General features: G+C 41.3%; 1 protein-coding gene across 1 annotated transcript in view; it reads right to left on the reverse strand.

The window, feature by feature from the left end:
• WNK1 (WNK lysine deficient protein kinase 1) overlaps positions 1-27,225 on the reverse strand; it is a 340,445-nt gene that overhangs the window by 265,762 nt on the left and 47,458 nt on the right. The gene's annotated exons all lie outside the window — the stretch shown is intronic.

Genomic DNA, 27,225 nt, shown 5'->3' on the forward strand with positions numbered 1-27,225 from the left:
TCAGCATTTGAAAAAAATAGTAAACACATGGAAATGTATATGCATTGCAAAAATATTATTGTGCACCCATACACTTTTGAGGCATGTAAATAGGGCCTAAATTTGACTGCACAGAACAAAAACCAACCAACTTTTTCCCTTGGCTAACTGAATGATTTTGAAAACCAATGTCCAAATTGTATAAAGAAAATAAAATACAACATTTACATAATTCTGGTTTAAACCAGCTTAAGTAAAGTCAATAAACTTGAGATTAAGCTCTTAATTCTAGAAGGGGGTTCTTTCTATTGGCAGAATATAACATTACAGTAGATTTACCGACGCCTAACAATACCAGGTTCCAAATTTATTTTCTATGCTTTCAAACTGCTACAGTCAAAGCCAGTCAGTAGAGAAAAATCTACTTGAAGGTAAAGAATCAAGTCAGCCTCTTTTAAAGGTGACAACATAAAAAGGAAAGAAAAAAAACCCCCACTATTAACAGGAAGCAGAAAAAGCAGTTCCAGCATGAGAAAATCGAAACGTTTAAAATGGCAATCCATGAATTAGCCCAATTATATCTACTACCAGAAACATGTTTTCACAGGAGAAAATCTACAGGTTAATTTGAAAAATTGTTTACAGATCATTGTAAGGACAAGGAAAAAAATGTGAACAAAATTAAAATATTTATTAAAACAATTGTAAAATTCCATGAGACCCCAACAAGGAAATCTACACAGAGTATACTGCATGTCATAACTCCATGTGGGATGGAATAATGTAAATGAACATATAGTCCATAGTCTGATGCTGGGAACATTTCAAAAAGAAATTTTGGTTTTGAATTAGTCTGCATGAACATAATATATAAACAGAAAAGGGTGGCATTCTAAGCCCTTCTTGTGCACATAGATGTTCTATACTGCTCTTTGGGTGACCATTAAGAGGACATTATAGCTTAAAAAAGGTTAACTGCATATTAGCAATATTCTGATCCTTGTTCAGGCACAACCTGTCATGGGATGACAACTGTCGCACAATTGTGCTTATGGTAATCACCCTTTCACCCACACCCCTGGTGGAAGGTGAAAGGGTGATCGCCAAGAGCACAATTGTGCCTCCCGTTATCACCCCAAGCACAATTGTGCCTCCCGTTATCACCCCAAGCACAATTGTGCCTCCCGTTATCACGCCAAGCACAATTGTGCCTCCCGTTATCACCCCAAGCACAATTGTGCATCCCATTATCACCCCAAGCACAATTGTGCCTCCCGTTATCACCCCAAGCACAATTGTGCCTCCCGTTATCACCCCAAGCACAATTGTGCCTCCCGTTATCACCCCAAGCACAATTGTGCCTCCCGTTATCACCCCAAGCACAATTGTGCCTCCCGTTATCACGCCAAGCACAATTGTGCCTCCCGTTATCACCCCAAGCACAATTGTGCCTCCCGTTATCACCCCAAGCACAATTGTGCCTCCCGTTATCACCCCAAGCACAATTGTGCCTCCCGTTATCACGCCAAGCACAATTGTGCCTCCCGTTATCACCCCAAGCACAATTGTGCCTCCCGTTATCACCCCAAGCACAATTGTGCCTCCCGTTATCACCCCAAGCACAATTGTGCCTCCCGTTATCACCCCAAGCACAATTGTGCCTCCCGTTATCACCCCAAGCACAATTGTGCCTCCCGTTATCACCCCAAGCACAATTGTGCCTCCCGTTATCACCCCAAGCACAATTGTGCCTCCCGTTATCTCCAGCGTTAAGAAGTTTTTTAGGCCAATCAAGGTTTAGTTGAGGGAGTCTTTAGCTACAAATCACAGCCTACAGGCCTCAAACACACAAAATGATTTTGGCATGACAGGAAGCCAAAATTAAACCTATATCTGAAAGTGGTAAAAACATCTGAAAACACGAACTGCAGACAAAGTTCAGTATACATTTATAGGACAGAAAAACAATTAGTACAATTGCATTCTGTTGGAAATCTACAGTCACAACATTGACCAGAAACAGCATGACTTCTAATATTCTATAATTAGAGGGATATGGGATTATGATGGGTCTCAACCTCAGTGACAATAGGTAAATCGAAAATGAAGAATCAGCTACAGAAAGATAGGAAAACATTGGATGTTGTGGAGGTGGGAATACACTTTACATAATATTGAAGCTTATTTCATCCATCGGCTCAAAGAAACACATTAGCACATTTCCCACTACATAATCTGAGGATTATACAGAGAAAAGAAAAGTCATTTGTCTCCAGATTAAATATATTCTGTAATCCGCTCAAGCAATTTGCAACTACAGAACAATAATCAAGATGCAATAAAAAGGAAGAGTGTTAACCCTTCAGGTCTAAATGTAACAGCTGCAACTACATTGTGCCTCCACCTCCTCCCTCCATACCCATTTTATAGCTTTTTTGGTTTAAAAAAGAAAAGAAAAAAAAAAAAAATCTATCTATCTATCTATCTATCTATCTATCCATCTATATCCCAAATACTTCCTAAAACCATAATTAAGCAACATGGTGGGTCAGAGTGGAAACTCATGTCTGCAGTGCCCAAGTCACTTCCTGATGACATATGGGAACTGCCCATTGGTTATTAACAGGGCCTATCAGAGTTCTCCAGCATTAAGCAGTAATGTTATAGGAGGGATGGGCACAAGATCAGTTAAAGGCACTGGTGGAGAACAGGAAACATCTTTAGACCACTGGTTACTGATACTGAAAGAAGTGCCCAAGAGATCACATGGCAACAGATTTAGGTACATTTTTAGTGGATTTAGCCACAGAATTGCACAGAATTATGAATCCTTTGGCAGGTTAAATACAAACGCATTAGTCCTACCATCGGCAAGTGGCACAAGTGTACACATTCCTATGTCCTCCAGAATGCAGTGTCCAGTACCTGAGTGATTCATAACTATATAGAAGCCTTGTCCAGCCCTAAGCAAATGCTGACATTGAAAAAGTTATTATCTGCGTAGGATTTTTAAGGGACTACAGCAGGTGTTCAAGAAGGCAGCGTAGCAAATGAATGGACCTTCTGTACAGCCTCCCTATTAGTTTATGGTGTGTGCCGCAAGTATAACTTTAAAAGCAAACTTTTGTTCTGGCCATATGAAATCCAAACACTGATCAGCTGCATGAGTCATCAGTACATGAAGTTATTGGCAGATTAGGCCTAATTCATGACAGCAATAAGGATGGTGCCAATTTTTAACACACATCATTTCAGATAGAAGTACTGGACAAAAGATGTACTATTTTTTTTAATTCCTTTATTTATTATTATTTAGCCCTCATTCACACTTGCAAATGGGGCCATTACCAATTTCAAGCAGGAAACCCAGGGAGGGTTGACTTCAAAGCAATGGAAGGCTGACAGCTCACTGACATTTCGCCCCGGTTCACATTTGTGCGATTGCGGAGATCGCATGTAATTCGGAGCGCACTGCTCCTAAATTACATGCGATCTCTGTGCGGTGCAAATTTCAATTGTATGGCTGAATTTGCACCGCATCCACACTAAACACGCACCTGACCCTTTTTTTTTTTTTTTTTTATCCGCAGCAGAATCGGATCCCATAGTGTTTCACACTAGTGCGATCCGATTCTGTGCGAACTTGCAGATCGCACTGCGATATGCGATCGCAACTGGGGGTGATGTTAACTTTTAATTGACACCCCCTGCGTATCGCATATGGCAGTGTTAACTGCCAGGGGTGTGGATGCGATGCGGGATTACGCTGCATATTCGCAGCATTCCCACATCGCACAAATGTGAACCGGGACTTCATTTAAACAGTTATTTGGGGGGGGGCTGACTCATGGGAGGACAGTGCCCTCACAGAGCAATCATTGTAAAATCATACAAACACCCCCAAAGGGAAAATGTCAATGAAACTGGTTACGAAACTGTATCGGTATTGTAGTTTCTGTAGCCTCCCTGGCATTAGCTCGGTTCAACCACTCTCTCCCCTCTAGTTTGTAGCCTGCTTAGAGCCAAGCCACTGCTATAAAACAGACATTGGAATAATTGGCCATTTTGTTACTTAAATTTAATTTTACACAACAGCTCTAAGACTGGAATGGGGGGGGGGGGGCGCAGCACTATAAATCAATCAGCGTCTGCTGCAGGGAAAAGCTGCTGACTGGGAACATGCTAAAAGGAGATGGTTCAGAAAAATAAATTCTTTGTCAGGTTAAAATATCCCATACAATCATTTTACCGGCATATTTAGTTGCCTGCCTGGAGGTCACCAATGACATAAAAGGTACCTGCATATTTCTGTTACATGGCTTACAGGCAAAGAGATTTCAAATTTAACCCTCGCCAATGGGACAAACATCTTGCATATCCACAGTTTACTTGAAACTTTGTTTGATCCTTAACCCCCAATCCCATTTGTGATGACAGGTTTGTGCTTTTAACAAGACATTCTATGTTACCATCATTTATACATCACATCAACCATACTTCATTCTGTCTTTCGGCCTCAAGCAATTAAGGCTCGGTTTCCACTAGTGCGGCTACGAAGTCGTGCTACTTCTAGCGCGACTTCGTAGCTTAAGTTGTTTGCAGCTATCAGTGAGACTTGTCCCTCATTATAGAGGGAAGTCGCACTGAAAACGGCTCAAAAGTAGTGCACAAACTACTTTTGAAGTCGCCGCAACTCAAGACGCGGCAGTGGAAACGGGCCCCATTGAAAACAATGGCTTCTGACTTGCTGTGCGACTTGACACGTGTCAAGTCGCACCGCAAGTCGCACTAGTGGAAACCGAGCCTAAAGCTTTTTTACAAAAAATAAATAAATAAAAATCCCACAATTGGGCTATGTAATACTTGTAATCTGTACACTTGTAATCTGCCAAAAAAAAGAAGCTCACGTACTTTGAGCTTCAGACGACAAAATGCTCATATGTGAACAGGAGCCACTGAAATGAATGGGATTTTGCGACTTCAGAGATGAGCTCTTTACAAGCTTAAAAATGCTCAGATGTGAACAGGACCTAATTGTTTTGAACAGAGCAGCCCAGATCATCCTCTTCTCGGGTACCTTGTTAGTGTTCCTGGTCCCTCCCTCCTGCCGAGGGGTGGGCACCCAAGCCAAAATGCTGCTCTGTGTTTCCATTCAGACACAGACCTGCGACCCATCCCCACCCCCTCATCGGTTCACTGACTGACAAACAGCAGCATGAGCCAATAAAGCCCGCTGCTGTCTCTCAGCCAATCAGGAGGTAGACTCCCGGACAACCAAAGCTCTTGTGCAACATCCCTGGATCAAGTGGAGGTGCAGGAACTATTAGGGGGGCTGATGCACACTTTTTTTTTGTTTTTATCCCAATACATTAAATGCATTAGGATAAAAAAAAAAATCTTCTGCCTTTAGAACCACTTTAATGTTGAGGTCTGTGTGAGATCTTGTAACTAAAAGGCTACAATGACAACACCTTCCTATAGAGCTACTTTAATTTTCCCTAAAAATTTCAGGCCCATTAGCTTCAATGATTCCAGCATCAGTGATCCATAACAAACTCCCTAAATATTTTGGGCCTTACTTGTAAAAATGTATACGTTGTTTTAGAGTTCCTTTATAAATGTGACAGATGGCATCTCATGATTTCCTGCCTTATGACTTTTCAACTCTAGCTCGGACTCAAAGTTTAGGATACCACAACACACCAGACCAGACATTGAAATAGTTTTCATTTTTTTGGTTTTAAAAGCAGACTATAAATACACTGTGCGTCACTTAACCGACGCAAATACATCCCAGGATAATGGACCAGACAAGAGATGGAGAAGGAATATTTCTCCATTTTAGTTTACTCATCATAGCTTTTAATCAGTTTCAAGAACAATAAACGCAGAGACAAAAGGAAAAAAATGTTACATAGCCAAACTGGAAATGCAGAGCTGACATATCTCTTTAGACCCTCTCAAATTTCTGCTCAACACATCAGAACCCGAGTCAAGTTCATAGAGCAGATCATTGTCAAATCACCTAGGATAACTGCTGCAGGAATAAACATTAGAAAAAAAAAAAAAACACACAACTCACCAAAAATCTTTTAGTTTTAGCACAGATACTTGTTCCATTAAAGGCTTTGCATGAAAACTTTAATTGTTACTAAACCCAGAAACTGCATTCACTATAAAAAAAACTCTCTAGCAATACACACCACAGCATGTGCAGCTCGACTCCATAGACTGTAAATGTCAGGTTAGTTTTTGGAGACTGTGGAAGGAGGGGATGATCAGAGAAGACCAAATAGCCTTTTTTCACAATGCAGAAGATTAACACCTTAAGTTCCACACTAAGGAACAAGTATGCTTTACTGCATATACAAGAATGATTTTACTGATGTGGATTTCTTAACACTTTATTCATTCACCTGGGGTGGGTCTTTATTGTTAAAGTAGTGTTTCATATTTTAATAAGCCCCCATCCACAGATCACATTACCCGCCATGACACCTTTGTAGGGAAAAGACCCTTGTCCTCTCAACACAGGAATAAGCTGTTTTGTCAATGCAGGTGTTTAAAGGCTGGCAGTGGCTTTTAGGGGGGGGGGGGGAGGTGATGACAGGAGGTAGGGTGGTAGGAGGATGACAGGAGATAGGGTGTAATCAAGGTGACAGGTGTGATGAGGATGACAGGAGGTAGGGTTTTTGCAAGGTGGCAGCGGAGATCCAGGTGTGATGGACTTCATAGCCGATTGATGCATGTGTAATATAGAACACTGCAGCAACATGTATAGTGGTGTCATCTCGTTTATGGGTATTACTGCCACTTGAAATCCACTATAGCCCGTGTCCTCATGCTTTTATGGGAGGCGAATCATCCATCAATCAAGATGTGGCATCCCACCCACTGTGTTCTGTTTTTAGTTATTGGGCATGGAGGAGGAGGGATGGATTGGGCTGTCAGTTTAGGATCTGTATACACGCTCAAATGTGTGATAACATAACAGGAAATGTTCTCTCCAGCAATAGAGACCAAACTGAGCATGTGTAGCCTGACCCCACTCACTGTCTTATCCAGACTTGTCCAGGGGGAGGATCTGTGCATACACTAGCAAACAGCCTTTATACACAAAGCGGAGGATTTACCCCTTAGTTTCCACAGTGAGTATAACAAGCATGCTTTACTGCATATACAGACTGATTTTACTGTTGTGGGTTTATTTAAATCATGTGACAAACTTCTATATGGCCTAATAAAAATAAAATCTTATTTTTTCAGCATGTGATGGTACAGGATCCTATAGCCATATCCAACTTTGTATTGCATTAAATAATATCTGTCCCCCTATTCAATAAAATCAACTGACCTGCTGAGTTGTTTTTTTAAATTGTCATTAAAGAATTTTTTTATTTTTATTTTTTGTTTTTGACAGAGTATAGAGGGATTAGAACTCTTGTCCAGGTTTATTGCGGTGTGTGCCCCCTTAGGAGAAGAGGATTCACCCTCTACTTTTCCACTTTCCAATTATCATTGAAAGCAACAGAAAATGCCAAATTTTGGTGTGACATCAGACCATGCAAAGAGGGGAAATCTTCCAATGGGGACACTAGTTCTGGGGGCCCTGGTGACATCTTTGGATTTCCTCACTATGGAAGGATTTTCTCTCACCTCCTGTTTTGGCTACGGGACAAGAAGCAAAGGAAAATCTCAAAAATGGGACACAGATGGCAATAAACTGACAGGGGTTATAACCATCCCTCACTTTATCCAAATAAAAAAATTCCTTTTTTTTGGGACATTGGGTCTGTCGTTTTTTACACAACAGAGCGACGCCAGTCTTCACATGGTAATGGAAGTGGCAATGACTTGATTTCCCTATGGTACAAACTAATGCTCTATTACCTACTTCTGAGAACAAATCGAGTAGACCGAGAGACTTTTAGGCATGGATTTTGAATAGATCCTTTTTGCCTTGGTTATTGGAGGATTATTCACATATCTCAGCATTTATTTTCTTTAATTCGGGTAAGATTTATGGAAAAGTAAGAGGTTTTAGAGTAAGATTACAGCATTATACAGTATTTGAATCATCTCTAGTATGAACATTTATGTAGTAAATAAACCACAGTAGCATAAATTCCTAGTAGACATTTAAGTCAGCACAGGTTAATGCCATAAATCTTAACGGTAATAAAAGTAACTGCTGATAGCTAGCTATTAAAGACATCAAAGTACATTACAGAATATTGTCAAAGAAAAAAAAAATAAAAAATTGGTGAAAAACAAGGCGCAGCCAACCAACTTCCCCACAGCTTTTCAAATCTGGCGGAGCATCCCCTGTGTTGAAAAATACACTCAAAGTGTACAGTAATTCCCATATGATAATCCACTCCCAACTGGTTGATGACTGCTCAAGCTTCCAATAATGTAGAATAAGTTTCCTTGCTTGGAACATGGCTTTAGCGATAGCTATCTATTAAACTTCAAAAACTCAGCCCTCCAGGATACCCAACAGTGTTTGGGATCGAATAGTATATTGATTTTGAAACCCATATTGATGGTATCCAAGATCTCAGCCCAATATCTGAGGTTTGGGGCAGCACCACAGCATACGTACAAGATCACCAACCATGAACTCTGTGCCACTTACTACAAAGAGGAGTCGGCAAGTGGAGAGGAGTTAATAAGCACGTAAAAATTTATAGTGTGTTAAATGACTTCGAAAAAAGTCCACCCTGCGCATAGGCGAAAAACAAATATAAATCGAAATACTGCTGCTGCTCATCACCAAGTGGAAAAACATAAATATACCAAATAACACAGCGCTGAGACAGTGTAAATCTGAATATAGTGACAAAGATATATGTAGTCCAAAAAATGTGCGAAAAATTAAAATAAATACGTAATATATCCAATCCCAGTGATAAATTAACTGTGTTCAATAATTAGACAGGTGCAAAATGATTGAACAAGTAAAAAATAGAATATTTAAGCAAGTGTCCAGGGAAAAATGTTCAAAATATCCAGTGCAAACAATGATGTGATCACACATGATCCAAAATAATTCCAAGTGAATTTAAGTGGTTCTTATGAATCCAAAGGTGCCCTTCCGCCACACGCGAGTCCACTTACCAGAATGCATGGACTTAAGACCTTATCACCCAGGGGTCTAAAAAGCTTGGCAAGTGGATATTAACTGGGGCCCCTTTAAGATGTCCTCTCCTCAGATGCAGGTATATGAAACAGAAAGAAACCCAGATAGTGCAGTATGTTCTAATAACTTTAATAGAAAATAAAGGCTTCCAGATAATGCACTCACAATTTATAAAATTTATAAAGGCTTGTCAAATATATAGCAGAAATTCCCCAGTGTATAGTGGAGAGTGATCCTACCGTCTTCCTCGCTATAACAAGCGACGAGTTTCGGCCCTCCCAGTGGGCGTTTGCAAAGACATCTTTGAAAACGCCCGCTGGGAGGGGTGAAACGCGTCAATGTAATTCCGGCCTTCACAGCAAACATAGGACGTCATTTCCGGTGCGGGGGAGCAAAAGCGGAAGTGTGCTGGAACGCAGGCCACTGGAGTATTATGTAAGAAATATAGCAATTGGGGCATAAATATAAATTTAAAAAGGAGACAATACTGCAATTCAATACTAAATTGAATGCCTTGGTGGCATCAAAGGAAAGCAGAGCATGTTCACCTGTATTGTTCAGCCGGGGTTTGCATATTTATATACAATCTCTTTAGATTAACAGCTGTAGATTTTTGCAGCATAAAGCCAGGTGAACAATGCTAGGGTTTATTTTGTTCAGTCTATTCGCTAAGACTTTAGCAAAACATTTAACATCTACCCGTAGCAGTGATCGGTTGGTGGTTAATCTGGTTTAAGAAGAGGACTATATTAGCCTTAGACATTAGGGAGGCAGATGTGGCAAAATACAATCTGTATATTGTTTATAGGTAGATTGTCTCCCAGGGCTTTACAATTGGGGAAGGAACTGGTGGCTAACTTGCCTTCCTCCTAATTAAATTGGGGATTAAAAAGATCATTTTTGAGAAGGGGATCGTACGGCAAGATCCACAGAACGGAAAAACCGATTCTACCAGAATCATGTCAGAAGAGTTGATTGATGTACTTTGCAGAGGTTCAAAGTGTCAATATTGGGTGCAAAGTTTGATGTACATGAGCAATCTCAGCCGGACCAGTATGCTCTCTCATCATAGTAGGTTAGCTTACATTCCAGGGAAGATGTGGCTAATTTATAACAGAACATTTAAGGCAGACAGACAGGCCTCTGTGGTAGAATCTGATGGATTAGATACATACTCAAGCCTCTGTACCTGGTAAACCAACTCTGATTCCTGTTCACTGGTTGCATTCTTAATAGCCATGATTTCAGAGATAATGATAACCTCTCAAGAAAAAGGCTTCCCAGCATATGAAAGGGTCTTGAAAACGGGCACGTATAGTAAAGCATTCTGTGATAGGTTCATCAATGAAGGCATGATAAGGGGGAAAAAAAGTGTAGCTAAAAGGGGTTCAATTTCCATGGAGCCCTGAGCAGGGAGGTAGGAGATCTAGCATCAATCTATGCATTGAGGGGAGAGTGGTTTGTGATGCCCCTGAGGGCATATGGGAGTTTAGAGACAGATTGAGAACAGGCTGGAGTACCCAAGCAAAGCTCTATTTATAAGGTCATGAAAGTCTTGGAAAAGCATTAGAACTAGCGATCAACAGAATATCTACTTCATTAGACATCAATCCACCTCACTCAGGAATCTGGACAACGTTGTACCCTTGTATTGAGAGCCTGTGTTGATTGGGGATGTTTATCCAGCCTAAGACAGATATAGCCATTAAGGTTACCTATTGCCATAGTGGTACATCAGGTTTATCTTACAGAAATAGAAGACCCTGTTGTAAGACTATGGAAGAAAAAGGCAGTGGAACATATGCCATAAACAGTATGCAAGTAAATCCAAAAATTCTACAGCTGCAAATTTTTTTTAAAGTCTATAAACCAGTGTATCAAACAGCTCACACCCCATGAATAAAGAGGTGTGGGTGGAGTGATACACATGTCCCAGCTAAGAACATCCAAAGCTTAGACTAGAGTGTCCTTAGTGAGGAGTGTCTTGCAGGCCACAAATTGCAGGTAGGCATTTATGTAAAGCTGAGGTGATCATAGATGCGGAGGTGATCATAGTTTTCTTAAGAGGGTTATGTAACCCCCTAACATTCCAGGAAATCAGAAGAGTCTCTGCCATGTTGATTTATCAAAGTATATGTATCCACATGGATGAGGAGTGAGGCTTAGGTATGTATAAGTAACAGACTAATTTGGAATGTTTGGCGAGTCCAGGAAGTGAAAGGCAGAAGCAGATCTGCGCCTTAGGGTGTTCTCCCCATTCTCAGCAGATGATCGCCTTGGGGGATCCACTTTACTCTGAAAACATACCCCTGTGCTTTTACATTACCCAGTGCCTATAATATGCTCAAACTCACATGTTTCCTTACCGCCACCAGCTCCATGTCCCTCTGCTCTTAAGTTCTGAGTTGTAGAGCAGGCTTCCATTGTGCTTTAGATGCACAGGGGCACTAGGGACAGAGCATGCTCCAGCCGCTGTCAGGAACCCAGAGGGAAGAGGGGGAGGGGGTACCTTGCCACTGGCGCTATGCATGTCTGTGGATGCAAAAAGACCCATCCCATCTGACCACCAGGAGTGTGCAAACAGAGATCACCATGAGTCCCTTCACTGGGACAGACACCTGAAGACAGGATCCACAGGCTGAAAGAAAACACCACTTAAAAAAAGGGTAAGCATCGAGTAATGCAACAACAATTTTTTGGTATTTAACCCCTTCACTCTTGTGGCCTTTAACCGTCTCAAAAACGGGAAGCGAGATAAACTTTCCAGTTACTGATTGGCTTTCATAGTGTTAACATGACTAACCCCCTCATGCCAGCTCCAGTCAAAAACAGCGACTAGGAGCCATCCGACAGCTTGGTCACTGTTTTTGGAGCAAGCAATGAGCACACTTTCCCAGCACAGAAACCTATGCCGACATTGGTTCGTATGACACCCACACACTGCACAGGCCACACTCCTGACTCCACACACATGCATTACGTGGTCAGAAAAAAGGTCAATACTTTAAGACTACGTGCAAGTATTGACAACCAAAAAAACCTCAACTGTACCACCCCAACAAAAATGTGTTGCAGCACATGGATTGAGAGCCCACTGCAAAAAAGCACATATGGGCATCTTGCGGTAGTGAGGGTTTAAAATTAAAACCAAACTTCACAATCTTTGCACACACTCCATGTCTGCCAAAGTAGGTTTATAAATGTGCTGGAATAAAAAAAATATTAAAACAAGCCCACAGCTGCTGGGATCGGCTTTCTAGTAGAAAGCAATATGACCAGCTTTAGAGCTGCCCAATCACTTTTACAGTGCTGAGAAGGTAACATGCCCCCACCCACCCAAGGTGATGACTGACCTATCTGCAACAAAGAAAGTTCATCAATGACTTAAATTTTCTTGAAAGAAATATCAAGAGCTGCATTTTTAAACACTGGCTCACAAATTCCTACACCCACATGGAAAAAGAAAAGCTGCAGTGTGTTCTTTATCATCATTTGCTGCACACTGCATTCTACACAGATCCTTTAAATTCCAACACAGGCTGCTGTAATACTTTGTAAACACCAACCAGCATTTTTCTGCAAGAAAAGCACAGCCATGTCACAAACAATGAACACCCACCAAATTTGATGAGTCCAATGAGGAAGCCATAAAGCCACACATTCAATGTACCTATACAATGTTAATGACATTACATTCTCTATAGAGGAGGTCAACTGAATAGAAATGCTACTTCGATTCTAAAAAGGAGACTGACTGGCTCCCTAATTCTATCTTCTATTTATATACAATCGTACGGGACACACGAAAAGCTGTAACAAGCGGCCATGTTGTTCAGCCATAGGTCTGCCATGAAAGTCTTGCACATTACCACAGTGATATTATCCCCTCCCTCCACCCCTAATTCATAGAATGCATAGGTTCTACACTTCAAAAGAGCCATTATCTAAACTCCAAGACATCAAAAACCAGCAATTGAACCGCTATAGGAGTCCTGGCAGGATTTGAATCTGTTGTCCAGGCCTACTGTAAAACTAGGGCTGCAACTAACGATTATTTTCATAATCGATTAGTTGGCCGATTATTGTTTCGATTAATCGACTAATCGGATAAAAACCTAAAAAAAAAAAAAAGTTAGTGTATAATTTAGTTAATAATCTTGAATATCTATATGCAGTGGTAAATATAAATATCCAGCTATACAGTTGGATATTTAATCCACTCTGAGACAGATATATGTATTATTAGAGGTTTAAATGTGGTACATATCAGACTCCGAGATCAATATTTTTAAAAGACCTAAAACACTGTTTTGCAAATTTTCAGACCGGATTGGTATATAATATTTATGACACACTCCCTTATTAATAGGCAGGTAGCTGGATACAAGCTCCCTGCGCCTGCTGTCACTTATGCTGGCCATGCAAAAACTAAATTTTTTTTAAGAAAATTTTTAAAAACATTCATTTGATTTTCGAACAGTTAGTGGGGTCTATTCGGTTTTCGTTGTCAACCACAGTGACAGGAAAATTTGAAGGAGCAGAATAGAAAACTTCTCAATCAAACAAATCTTCAAATAGTGGATGTAGTTTTTGCTCAGAAGTTTTATTCATTTTAAAATATATTTTTTAAAAACAAGTGGAATTTTCAAACAACACTCGTCCACTCAACGAATTTACAAATAATTTTTGAACGAATATAGATGGAAATATTTTTGTCCAAAAATCCAATACATGTATGGGCAGCAGAAGACATTTAGTAGCAGCAGCATGCTTTTTTTTTTTTTATCACCTGTCATGATGGGATTAAAAAAAATGTAGCCCTTTATAGTAAAAAAAAAAAACAGATATCGCTACTGTAATATAATTATAATTTCTACTGTGAAACAGTGAAAGTATATCTTGTATCGTTTGTATGTATATAAAAAAAATATGCCCAGAAGTCGGATATGCGGGATATTTTATCTGGGAGTTAGACATGAAGCTATACAGAGATGTATAGTAACGAAGTAGAACTACTTAAGTACTGTACTTAAGTACCGAAATGCGGTATCTGTACTTTCCTAGAGTAGAATTTTTTTCTCCTACTTCTACTTTTACTTCACTACATTTTTTCGATGATTTCGATACTTCTACTCAAGTATTTTTTTTTTGTGCTGCATAGTTGCTCGTTACTTTTAAAAAAATTACCACTGCCAGAACAGTAGATGGCAGGTTGCATAAAGCTCAAAAAAATGTGTATAATGTCATTTGTAAATCAGCGCATACGAAAATAAAGGCTGTGTATAATAAAAGCTGCTATACCAAATCTTTCCGATAAAAAGAAAATATGAAACAAACAAATAAATGGTGCTACAGCGCTTAAAGTGCATCAAGAAACTACTAACAAACACAGGTTAATCATTTGAATAAATCATTTGAAATAATAACAAACAATATGATGTTCAAACTTTTGACTTCTTTCTTTAATAACTACATAACACAGTACTTGTACTTCTACTTTCAGTACTTGAGTAGAAATTTTTTTTCAAAACTACTGGTACTTTTTACTTTTAGTACTTAAGTAGCAAATTTTTTGAAAAAACTACTTGCAATACTTAAGTAAAAAAAATGTTGAATACTTTAGTACTTCTACTTAAGTAACTTTTTCTGTGAGCACTTCCACTTCTACTCAAGTCACTTTTTGATCGAGCACTTGTACTTTTACTCAAGTAGAAATTTCGAGTACTTTATACAAGTCTGAAGCTATATGAAGGGTGGAGGAGGGGAAATAACATTTTTATATTAAAGTAGTACTAAAAGCTGAGACTTTTTTTTTCCATGGATATAATAATTTTAAATATAATGCACAATACTAGTAAACTTTTACTTTAAATGTAATTGTAATGCGTTATATCACCTCTAGTCTATTGGCCTCCACCTTCTCTGGGTTCAGATGCTCATCTTCCCTGCACAGAGCCCTTAGTGTCAGTTCACACTAGGGTGACACGACTTCGGGTGAGTTATGCCGTCGCCCATGCACCGCGACTTCGGCGCGGCTTACGACTTCACATAATAGAAGTCAATGCAAGTCACTACGATGTCGCCCCGAAGTAGCGCAGGAACCTTTTTCTAAGTCGGAGCGACTTGTGTCGCTCCTATTAGAACGGTTCCAATTGCACAGCACGGTCCGCTACTTGTCAGGCGACCAAGTCGCCTTACAAGTCAGAACAGTGTGAGCCGGCACTTAAGTGATTGTAAACGTTGGATTTTTTCTTTTTAACAATCTTGTCATACTTGCCCGCTCTGTGTAATGATTTTTCACAGAGCAGCACTGATTCTCCTCTTCTGCCCCCCCCCCCCCCCCCACAGCACTTCTGGCCCCTCCTGCCTTCAAAGTGCCCCTATAGGAAGCAGAAAAGTATAGTACTGTATAGAGTGTCCCTATAGCAAGGTAAAAAGAAAAACTCTGCCTTAAAGCCCCGTACACACGTACCGATCGTCGGCCGACGGAACGTCCTACAAATGTTCGCGGCTGGTGTGTTTGTTGTTTGTCTGTTGAAAAGTGCTCCAAACTTGCCCAGGACATTTGTCTTCCGACAGAAAATGACGTCACTACGTTCCACGCACGTTCGCCGCTACAAAAGAGGAAGTGAGTGTTTGGCCGTGACCCTTCTGGGCATCTCGCGCTGATTTCGGTAGCATTTGTTTGGTTGACGACATTTCGCTATTTTCCGAGACATCGTTCGAGAATTTATTATGGCGACCGTGAATTTGTCCGTTGCTGTCGTTAGTGTTGGAGTTTTGGCTCTGAGACGACGTACGAGCAATAGGAAGAAGAAGCGGACCTCCTGGACGAAAAATTGGTTGCTTAACCGTGATCAATTTTCTCATATGTCCTTGCTGAGGGAGCTCCAGGAAAATAATCCTGATGACTTCAGGAATTATTTGAGGATGACGGATCCCATCTTTTACCGTCTTCTTGCCCTGGTGTCCCCCTATATTCTGAAGCAGGATACTTGTATGCGGCTTGCAATTACTCCTGAGCAAAGGTTAATTGCGACGTTGAGGTATCTTGCAACAGGGAGAAGCCTGCAGGATCTGAAGTTCACCACAGGCATCTCCCCCCAAGCACTGGGAGTCATCATCCCTGAGACCTGCTCTGCCATCATCAAGGTCTTGCAGAAGGACTATATCAAGGTATGTTTGATTTTTTACATTACATTACATGTATTACTAGTTTCACCCGAATTATGATGTTTTTGGATGTACAGCAATTGACACAGGCCATTATTTGTAAACTACCCTCTGTCCGCATGCACATAGTAGTAAAGATGTAGATTATCTTTAACCATTTGTAAAATTACCCACTAACCACCCCACCATTCTCTCCTATGTGTCCCTAAACGCATTGCCTGTTAACAGTATTTTGAATTTGGGTCATTTTATTGCTTTCCCTCAAACAATTATTCCTTGGCCAATGTTTTAGTACCTAGTTAATGATTTATCTAAAATACATCAGTCCATCCATTCCCACCTATGATTCTGTATGTTTATGTAATGATGTTAAAACCTTCACTGACCACAAGCCCTAATTGATGTATAAATGCCCAGTTTTACTTACCCATCCCCCCACCCACATGCTAAATCTCAAAGTCAGCATATACCAAAGCTCAAGTTCAGAGGTCTTCAAACTATGGCCCACCAGTTGTTCACGAACTTCAATTTCCATCATGCCTAGTCATGTCTGTGAATGTCAGAGAATTACAAGGCCTCATGGGATGTGTAGTTCTGCAACAGCTGGAGGGCCGTAGTTTGTAAATCTCAGCTCTAGCTGGTGAGTATAATGGGCCATACACACTAGAAGATTGTCAGAACAATTTATCCTTCCGATTTACCAAAACCAAATAATATGAGGTCCAACAAACACTTTCAAATCCTATGCAATCTGGTAGGCCCTTGCACTACATAGAAAAGTTAAATCTGCACGAAAAAGTCTTCAGAGAATCTTCTAGTGTGTATGGCCCTTTACAATATAAGAACAATAGGAGGTTGAAAAGAAATGTATGTAGATGTTACATCCCCATATCCAAACCTTTGCCTTCCTGTTGTATATTTTTTTAGCAAGTTGCATAAGCATTTAACAGACAACTGTGTGTGTAATTAATAATGTGATGTGCTCAAGCACTAATTTTTTTTTTTTTTTTTTTTTTTATTTTTTCCCCACAGTTTCCTTCAAACGCAGAGCAATGGCTGGAGATTTCTGATCAATTTCTGGAGAAGTGGAATTTTCCCAATTGTGGGGGTGCTATTGATGGGAAGCACGTCCGCATTGTCCCCCCTCCGAATTCCGGCACATTTTATTATAATTATAAAGGTTTTTTTAGTATAGTCATGCTAGCCATAGTTAATGCAAACTATGAGTTTATTTTTTTGGATATTGGCAAAAATGGCCGCAATTCGGATGGGGGAGTTATTGATCAGACGGAGTTCGCTCGTCGTCTAAAGAACGGCACTCTGAACCTGCCATCCAGGGAGCAAACTGTTGAGGGTATGAGCTTTGTGTTTATCGCAGATGAGGCTTTTGCGCTTGGGGAGCATCTCATGAAGCCCTACCCTCAGAGGAACCTCACCCCAGACCAAAGGATTTACAACTACCGGTTGTCCAGAGCTCGCAGAGTTGTGGAGAATGCCTTCGGGATAATGGCCAACCGGTTCCGGATATTCCTGACGTCCATAAACCTGGCACTGTACAAAGTGGATAATGTGGTCTTGTGTTGCTGCATTTTGCACAACTTCCTACGCAGGAATGCACAAAATTATGTCTTGCAGCAACTGGATACTGACCCTGCTATGCCAGGTACAAGTGGAGAGGCCCAACCTTCTAACCAAGTGGAGTCCATGACGTCAATGGAAGTTGGACGGTCAGCATTGGCATCACACAGGGCCCGTCAGATCCGCCAGGAATATCTGGACTATTTCGTGGGGAGAGGAGCTGTGTCCTGGCAGCAATCACTGTCACACACCCATTAATCTTGTTAAAGATTGGACACACAAGATAAATGTCAGAGATATATTATTTTTCAACACATTAAACAAAAATTGCAATGATTCTGTATTGTGGATTATAATCATTTGGGCACATATGCCAAACACAATTATTTGGGTTAATCATGTGTTATATATGTGTGACTTTGGAAGGGTTAATACATTCATCAGTGTGTTTCTTGACTGTAGTCTCTCACCAGCTGATCCAAAGTGATGATGGCCATGTGTTATTTTTTAGCCAGTGGTGTAAATACAAGGGCCTTCTGCACCCCACAAAATGTACACAAACCCTGTCACATTGAGAACTAGGTCACACCCAAGGTTCATCTAATGTCACCTTACATTGGTGTTCATTGTCCAGAAGTTGCCCATACTATATATTTCATATAATACATTAGGGTATTAACAAAGTACCTACACCTGTTATGTTGTGTTCATTTATGACATCCTTCTCACTGCCCACCAATGTTAGGATATGTCAGTGTTATGTGAAACTTGATCATTGTTCATCTCAAAGTGTTATATATATAGGTAATGGAAAGTGAACTAGAGCAACGAACAAGCAATACACTATAGATTACACTGATCTCCCTACACTGATTTCTACTGCCAATATCAATGCCATATTGAATCCTAGGACTGCTAGTACCTTGAGTGTTGAGTCACACTTATGCGATGCGGGAAGTCTGCGACTTTGCAGCCTTCCAGCATTGCATAAGGGTGACCCGCCACTTACTTTTTCCACAGGATTGTATTCCACAAGTGTTAAGCACTGTGCGATCCAATCCAGATACATCAGAAATAAAGGGTCATGTGCGACTTGTATGCGTGTTCAGTGCGAATGTAGCCATACAAAGTGTATGTCTCAATTCACACTGCACATCTGATGGCATGTAATATCGTAGCGCACTGCTCCTTTATTACATGCGATCAGATGTTCATGCGAAAATCAGCTATACAGTTTGTATGGCTCAATTCGCACTGCACTCGCACAAAAGTCGCACATGATGCATTTATTCAGCCGCATCAGGATAGGATCGCACAATCGTTCAAACTTGTGTGATCCGATCCTGTGTGAAATGTCAGATCGCACTGTGATATGCGTTAAAACTGGGGGTATCTTTAACATTTCATTGACACCTCCAGCAACTCGCATATGGCAGTGTCCAAAATGCTTTCATTAACATGTAAATATGGGAATAGGACAGCCATCATACATTTAGTGCTTCTTTACACAGCTTTAGACCTCGACCCCCCAACTAAAGTCTAATAAAGAATTGAACACACATTGTTGAATGTAAAAACGTTTTAGTATCAAACATTCACAGGGTTAGGGTTAGGGTTAGGGTTAGGGTTAGGGTTAGGGTTAGGGTTAGGGTGTTGTAAAGTGCTTTTCCCAAACTTGGGTACACTCTTTAACATCTGAGTGTAATTAAAATGCCCTAAAACATTCTAAAAAAATTGTAACATCAGGAACATCCCAATACAAACATTAAAAACCTAGTAAAATTGTGGCTTAAAATTTGCCAATCATGTCCACAAAATTGCGCATTTTGATTTGTAATGCCGTTGCAGTCTCCTTTATTTGTTCCAGGTCTGCGCAGCATTGGAGAGCCTCACGGGTCAATTTGGCTAATGTGCAACTATGTAAAACATGGTCTGTAAAAATTAAAAAAAAATGAGTCAATGTGAATCACCTACATGAGGTCATAATAATAGAGAAACATTTGGTGTCCAGGTAATCTTAAATTCCTCTCGAGTTAATACCTACCCTGTTCTTATGCTCTTTTGCCCTAGGCTCTTCTTCTTCCTCCTGTCCTCCTCCGATGCTGTTGCTGATGATTCTGCCGGTCTCCTGAGCTTACTATATATTCATTAGGGGTGTGAACGCATGATGACGTCATTGTGAGGGCATGGTTGTAATGTATATATATTAAGATGCAGAGACCAGAGACGGGCAGAATGCACGGCAACAGCATTGGAGGAGGACAGGAGGAAGAAGAAGAGCCTAGGGCAAAAGAGCAGACAACATAAGAGCAGAAGATTGGACAGCAGAAGAGTGGAGAGGAGAAGATCCAAAGAGCAGAGTGGAGAAGACCGGATGAAGATATTTAAGAACATTTCATAAACGTCTCCTGTCGTTATTCACATACACTTCCATTTATGTGGTTAATGTGTAGGGGTACTATGTACCCCATACCCATTCACATAGTGATTGGGGTCTGGGATCTGGGGGCCACCCTTTGTTAAAGGTTGCTTCCAAAGTCCTAGGAACCCCCTGTCCGCATGACCCCCCAAAACCACCAGACAGGGTTGTGGGGATGAGGCTCTTGTCCTCCTCTACATGGGAGTAAGGTGCTTTTGGGTGTGCGGTGCAGAGGCCCCCTGGCCCAAAGCAACAAAACCCCCCCATGTTGAGGGCATGTGTCCTGCTGTGGTCCAGGGGGTGTTTGTTCCGCTTGCTCGTTCTCTTTCCTGGCCTGACAAGCTGCATGCTTGTATAAGGGTCTGGTAGGGGTTTTGGGGGTAACCCACGCTGTCTTTTTGTTGTGGGCATACCCTCAAACTCAATACCACACACAAAAGGCCTGGTTGTGAACTTGGGGGGACACCCACGGTGGGTTGTTCAATTTTTGGGTGTAGTTCCCCCTCAAAAATCTTCACAACGCAAGTGGCCCCGCAAGTCAGAGCATCCTGATCCGACTTACGGTGCCACTTCCATTCAAATAAAGAGGCTCCCATAGGGAACTAGTGTTGTAAATTGGAGGCTAAAAATAACACTGATAAAAATCATTCTGAAAAAACCTACGTGGGCACACAATTGGCTCTTGGACACTTGGTCCTGGTTCCTCCACAGTTTCTGAACTGGCTTCCATGCTGCTTGGCACGTTGCCAGGAGATCGGGCTTCTGACCTGGCTGGGGATGCCACATCCTGGCATGATGCAACATCTGCAATGTAAATTTGTAAGGGAATACAAGAATATAAGGTTAAACAATCATTGCAAATACACATATTTCTATGATACCACTACACAAAAATCTGTGCCTACCAACCTTCATGTTGCTCTGATGTCTGGTCACTTGTTGGCTCCACCAGTATTATTTCTGGAATAATGTCTTCATCTACATAATACAAAACATTGGCCATATCATAAAAGTCACCAGAGGTACATTTGTTAGGACATGGTGCCCTGCTTGATAGCTCTTTTAGTAACAAATATGAAGACATGTACATGGTTATCTACGAAAAATATGGTACATTAATGTTTGACAGTGCATAGGAACCAATTACCTTTAGTGGAATCTGTGCCACCTTCTGTGCCCATGTCCTCCTCTTCTTCCTCCACTGCAGATGGAGCTGCCAAACCTCTCCTCCTCCTTTCCCACTGTTTGGCACGGAGTTTACGTTTTTCTCCTATTTAAAGGTTTGAATAATAATCTGTGATTAATAGGAATGTTTGCTGAGAAGATTCGTGCAGGAAAGAACGTTCGTTGCAACACAATACATATATTTTTCACTATGGCTTCCTGACTTTTAATGTCATATACTAAAACATCAACAATAGATCGATCAAATCACGACATGACAACTAAAATGAGTAATCTAACTTTTTACATAGACATTATAATCTAGACATGTTAATACAACATACACCAAATTATAAAAAACATATTGCATGATTAAAAAAATAAAGAAAAAATAAAACTTACTTTTTTTCAAAATCCGATGGATTTGGGAAAGCTGATCCTGCTCACGGTGTTTGAGGTCAGACCATCGTTTCCTAATCTGATCTTTCGATCGCTCGACACCGAATTTTCTGACCAAACAGGCCACCACCTTGTCCATGATGCCATCTTTCCTGGCATTGGGCCGCTCGTAATTTGCCAACTTTCCATCGTAATCCGTTTTTTCTAAAATGGAGACCATCTCCACCATTTCTGCCTTTGACATGGGTGTAGCCCTTGATTTTCGGGTGGCCCAATCACTTCGGCCCCCACTAATTGAGCTCCCAGATTGTTGAGACATGGTTCGTAATTAAACAATGATTATTCCACTGCTTCAGGTGTGAGTGTCGCATGTAGGCCTGATCTTCGGCACGTACACACCCCTGCACAAGCCCGCCACTGGAGGAGGAGTTGACGCCTGCGCTGTATTTAAAGGACGCCAGATCGTTCGGCCGACGATTCGCTAGCGGACATATCGAGAGTTGGAGCACGATCGAGCGGCGAATCACGACTTTTCCCCACAAACAAAGGTACGACTCTTTTAATAGAAAGTGTGTGTTTTGGGCCCTATACAGCTTTTATTAGGAATATCTTTATTATGTGCCAAAATACATGCTATTTTAATATGTTTTGTGTTGTTTTGTGTCTTGCAGGCATATACTGTCCTGCAATATGGTGGACAATTTCACCACCCACAACTTTTTAATAAGTTTTATTGATGAGTTCAGGCAACTGCCGTGTTTGTGGCAAGTGAAGTCCGCGGATTATAAAAATCGAAAACTCCGAAAACAGGCCATGGAACATTTGGTGGCCTTCTACAAGCCCGTCTGTCCTGGGGCAAATTTTGATTATATCCGCAAAAAAATAAACAGTATTCGTACTGCCTACAGGCGGGAGTTAAAAAAAATAGAAGATTCCACCCAGTCTGGAGCAGGGGCACGGAATGTATATGTACCACGGCTGTGGTACTTTGATAACATGCGGTTCCTGGCAGACACCATGGAATCCAGGCCGTCAATTTCAACACTGCCTTCTACTTCGGCAGAGGGCTCAGTGTCGGTAGATCCAAGCCAGGATGAGGATTTCCTGGAGGAGAGTTTTACTCAGGTATGGCATTTCACAATATATTGTCTGCTAAAATGTAATCATGTAACAAAATTATAAGCTAAACCATAATTGACCCTTTAGGTAAACGGGCATAGCAAGGGGTTGGCATGACAGGCAACCGCCAGGGGCGCAGGCCAAGGGGGGTGGGTCACAAAAACATTGGCATTGTTTTATTGTTTATTTTAACAATCCACTCAGCCTGCACACCCCAGAACCCCCAGTTTGCAGGCGGATTCATGCAGGTGTAAAACATTGAGAGCTGCTTCATGCAGGTGTAAAACATTGAGAGCAGCTGAGCCAAAAGACCAGGAGACTGAGACTGCCTCTCACTGCATCCCCAGCACACCTCTGGTCTTACAAACACTGCTGCATCCCCAGCACACCTCTGGTCCAAAGAAACACTGCTGTAGCCTCAGCATTCCTCTGGCTCAACCTTTTTTAATACAAAACTAACAGCTCCTGCAAATGATCCATCCATCCTTGCTTCCATGTCTCTGGTCTCTCACTCTGGGTCAGCAAGGCAGGTGGCTTCCTTATTCATGTTTCCCTGCACTGCTTCACCCTCAATGCCCTACATCAAGCCCTCTGCAAGTTCAGGCCCCTCTCTCTCTGCAACCCCCTCCTCTCTCTCTCACACCCCCTCTTTCTCTCCCTCTCTCTATCTCTCAACCCTCTCTTTCTTTTTCACACCTGAGACAATGATTGCCCACTAGAGAGCTCTACACTGGGCAAACAAGGGGCAAATTAGAAACTTTTAATGCCCTTTAATTTTTTTTTGGGGGGGTGGGTTACAGTTTTCCATTGATCTTGGGGGGGGGGGGGGGGTTGTTGCCAAATACAGCTCCTCAACAAGGGCACTGGAGACCCTAGATACGCCACTGTATGTAAAGTCTGCTATTTGTTCACAATAATATAACAAACATGACTTTTTATATACACTATAACATTCTAATCAATTGTTCATTTCATCAACAGGGAAGTGTCACTGAGGAGGAGCCAGGTTGCAGCCAGGAGCCTGGGGAGCCTGCGGAGCCTGAGGAGCCTGCGGAACTATTTCCACCACCACCTCCTCCTGCCAAACGGAGGCAAAAGAGGAAGCACGTGGATGACATCACCGACGAGTTTATCCAGGAGGCCACCATAGCCCTACGTCGGAAACCGGAGGCCAATGAGTCCTTCGGGAATATGACTGCCAAAATCCTGGATAAGGTGGACCTCAGGCAGTGTCAGTATGCCAGAAAAATTATTCTGGATGTGCTGCAAAACGCTGAAAACGGCATACTTAATGAGCACAGCCATGCATGCCAGGAGCACCCGTGCCCTCCACCTCCACCTCCACAACACCCACCACCTCGCCAAATGCCACATGGCCAGTGGCAATATGGCCAGCAGGATCCAAACCTGCCCTCATGGCAACCTGATTATAGCTATCACCAACTTTAATTTGTGTAACCCCCTATTATTTATTTTACCCCTGTTTGCCAGTTTCTAGTTTAATTTTGTCCAAATGGACCTTTTTTATGTTTAGTTTATTATACGGAAAGTATTGATGTTTGCTTTGTTTTTTTTTTGCTGAGATCCAAAAAATAAAGAAAATGAAAATAAAAAATGGCCTATCTGAATTTGTTAACATGTTTAATATTGTACATAACCTGAAAAATATGTTTTAGACATTAATTCATAAAAGAATAAAGGGTCATATCAATAGTTAGATCTTTGGTGTGAAAATACAAAAATAATGGTGAAGAGTTCAAATTATTTAATTATAAAATTTGATAGAACAGATAGAATAGACAAACATTATCTTCATCATACCAGAACACATGCCTTTTTATTAGAAAAGTATGGCATTATGAGCAGCATCTTCCTTCTTCTCACATTTATCAAGATGAGCATGTGCTCCGCATTTCACCTATTTCTTGGACTTCCGCGAGCCGAAAGTTCTTTCTGAATAAAATGTTGAGTTTACTAGAGAAAATTCTTCCGGGAACTCATTTGGTTTGATCATGCGTGTTGGGATTTGTAGCTGTGTGTCGGCAGAATTGCGTACTGACAGGCGAACAATCGTCCGTTCTGGTGTCGGCATACAAATATTTTCATGTTTGCAAGAAAGACTTTTGTCCGCGGATTGTGCGCAGACATCTGTCGGAGGCACCATACTAACACGCGTACAATCGGCAGATCCTTCGTCCACCGACGTTTGTATGCCGACGATCGGTACGTGTGTACGGGCCTTTAGAATCACTTTGTTCCTTCTCTTTCCCAGGACTACATTTCCCATGAGGTATTGCTCCTCACACATTCACAAGTTCTCTGCCATCTACATACATGTATGGACGGTGTACTGAGCTGCATGTGCGTTGCACTGTATTTTCTAATATGTAAGCAAATAATGCATTCTGTATGCAGGACAACTAATCGGCTGACCGATTAATCGATTACGAAAATAGTTGACAACTATTTTCATAATCGATTAATCGATTAGTTGTTTCAGCCCTATGTAAAACTATGACCAAATCCATTAAGGATACCCAGAACTAATGGGACTCGTAAAAAGACAATCACAGAGCTCTGCCCAATTCAAAACGTAACAAATCCACACGATTCATAAACTCAGGAACATGACACATTAATAAGTATATATTTGGATGAGAAATGTCATACGGAACGAATTAAGGTTTATCTGAGCTATTCGGTGTTTAGTATCCCTGCATGCGAGATTCAATGATGAACCATAATCTATCAGTTTCAAGAATGCAACCGGTAAAAATTGAAGATATGAATAGTGGTATAAAACTGTCTATAAAAAGGGAGGGACCTGACATTGTCAAACTCAGGACAGTCCATGGACACTCCATATTATTGGCCTGGGGCATCAGTCAAAACCTCTATGATCCCAGAGAAAAAAAGGAGACCCCTAACAAGTTGGGAGTTCTCATGGTACCATCAAAGCAGTAACATCTGTCAAGTTTGAGAACCGATAACACCTGGCTCATCGACTAAACTCTGATAACACCCATGACATTGATTGCAAGTATTCTTCCTGCTTAATTCTACCTTTTTTTCTATTACTGAATAAGGTCTCTATTTCTTTGAACAACTTTTTTTCTGTAAATTTTTATAGATGCACCAACTTTGACCTTTTCATTATTAAAACCTTATTTTTAAAAAAGTGTTAGGGTCCTTTCACACGGGCGGACGGTCCGTATGTCCGTTTTTCCTCCCATCTATTTGAGGATGAAAAACGGACACAATTTATGTCTATGGGTTTGCGGACGTTAATGGATGACCATCCGCTGACATCCGTTTTGCGTCCATTACGTTCGGTTCCGTTTGAGACAGAAGAGAGCCCTATTTTTCTTCCGTTTAAAAAACGGAACGGACGCAAAATCGGATGTCATCCGCTAACGTCTGTAATTCCCCTAGACATACATTATGTCCGTTTTTCATCCGCAAACAGATGGATGAAAAACGGACATATGGAACAAACCCTACAAAACTGCATCAGTGTCAGTTTAAAAAAAAAGTGACTGATCGGAAAAAACAAAAAAACAAAAACAGACCATGCCATGTGAAAAAGGACCCTTAACCTTGTCCCTAAGCTCTTAATGCAAGCTAACAAAGAACCTGTCTCTTGAAGCTGGTGGTGGCAGTTATAAACGATTAAATTGCTTAATTAGCCCAGAAAAAAAAAAAAAACAAAAAAAAAAAAAAAAATTGCTCTCCGTCTGCTGGCACCTAGATTGTGGCCCCGCCGAGCTGGAAAATCTTTGTGCAGGGTGCAGCAGAGTGGCACTGTTACAAAAGCGACAGCGTGGTGTGAGATTGGCTGGTCCTTTGTCACAAGTTACTGAGGGCAGGAATCTGATACCTGCATCTGTCACAACCACTTCCCCTATATGTTATAGAAATCAACAGAGGGAGCATTACTCTGTTGTACAGCAGGGTAGCACTCAGGCAGGGCCAACAACCTCTTTTGTGGTTCCATTACACTAGCACTTACGCACTGCCGAAGTTAGGAGCTCACTGGACTTCGAACAGATCAATAGGTATTCTTTAACCACTTCCCACCCGCCCTATAGGCGATTGACGGCAGGAAGGTGGCTGCATTATCCTGACCAGACGTCATATGACGGCGGCGGGATAATGCGCTCTGCGCGGCGATCGGTGATGCGGCGTGTCACTCCGCATCTCCGATCTCGGTAAAGAGCCGTCTGACGTAGGCTCTTTACCATGTGACCAGCTG

The sequence above is a fragment of the Pelophylax lessonae genome, assembly GCF_965119305.1.
Source record: "Pelophylax lessonae genome assembly, chromosome: 4".
Taxonomy (NCBI): domain Eukaryota; kingdom Metazoa; phylum Chordata; class Amphibia; order Anura; family Ranidae; genus Pelophylax; species Pelophylax lessonae.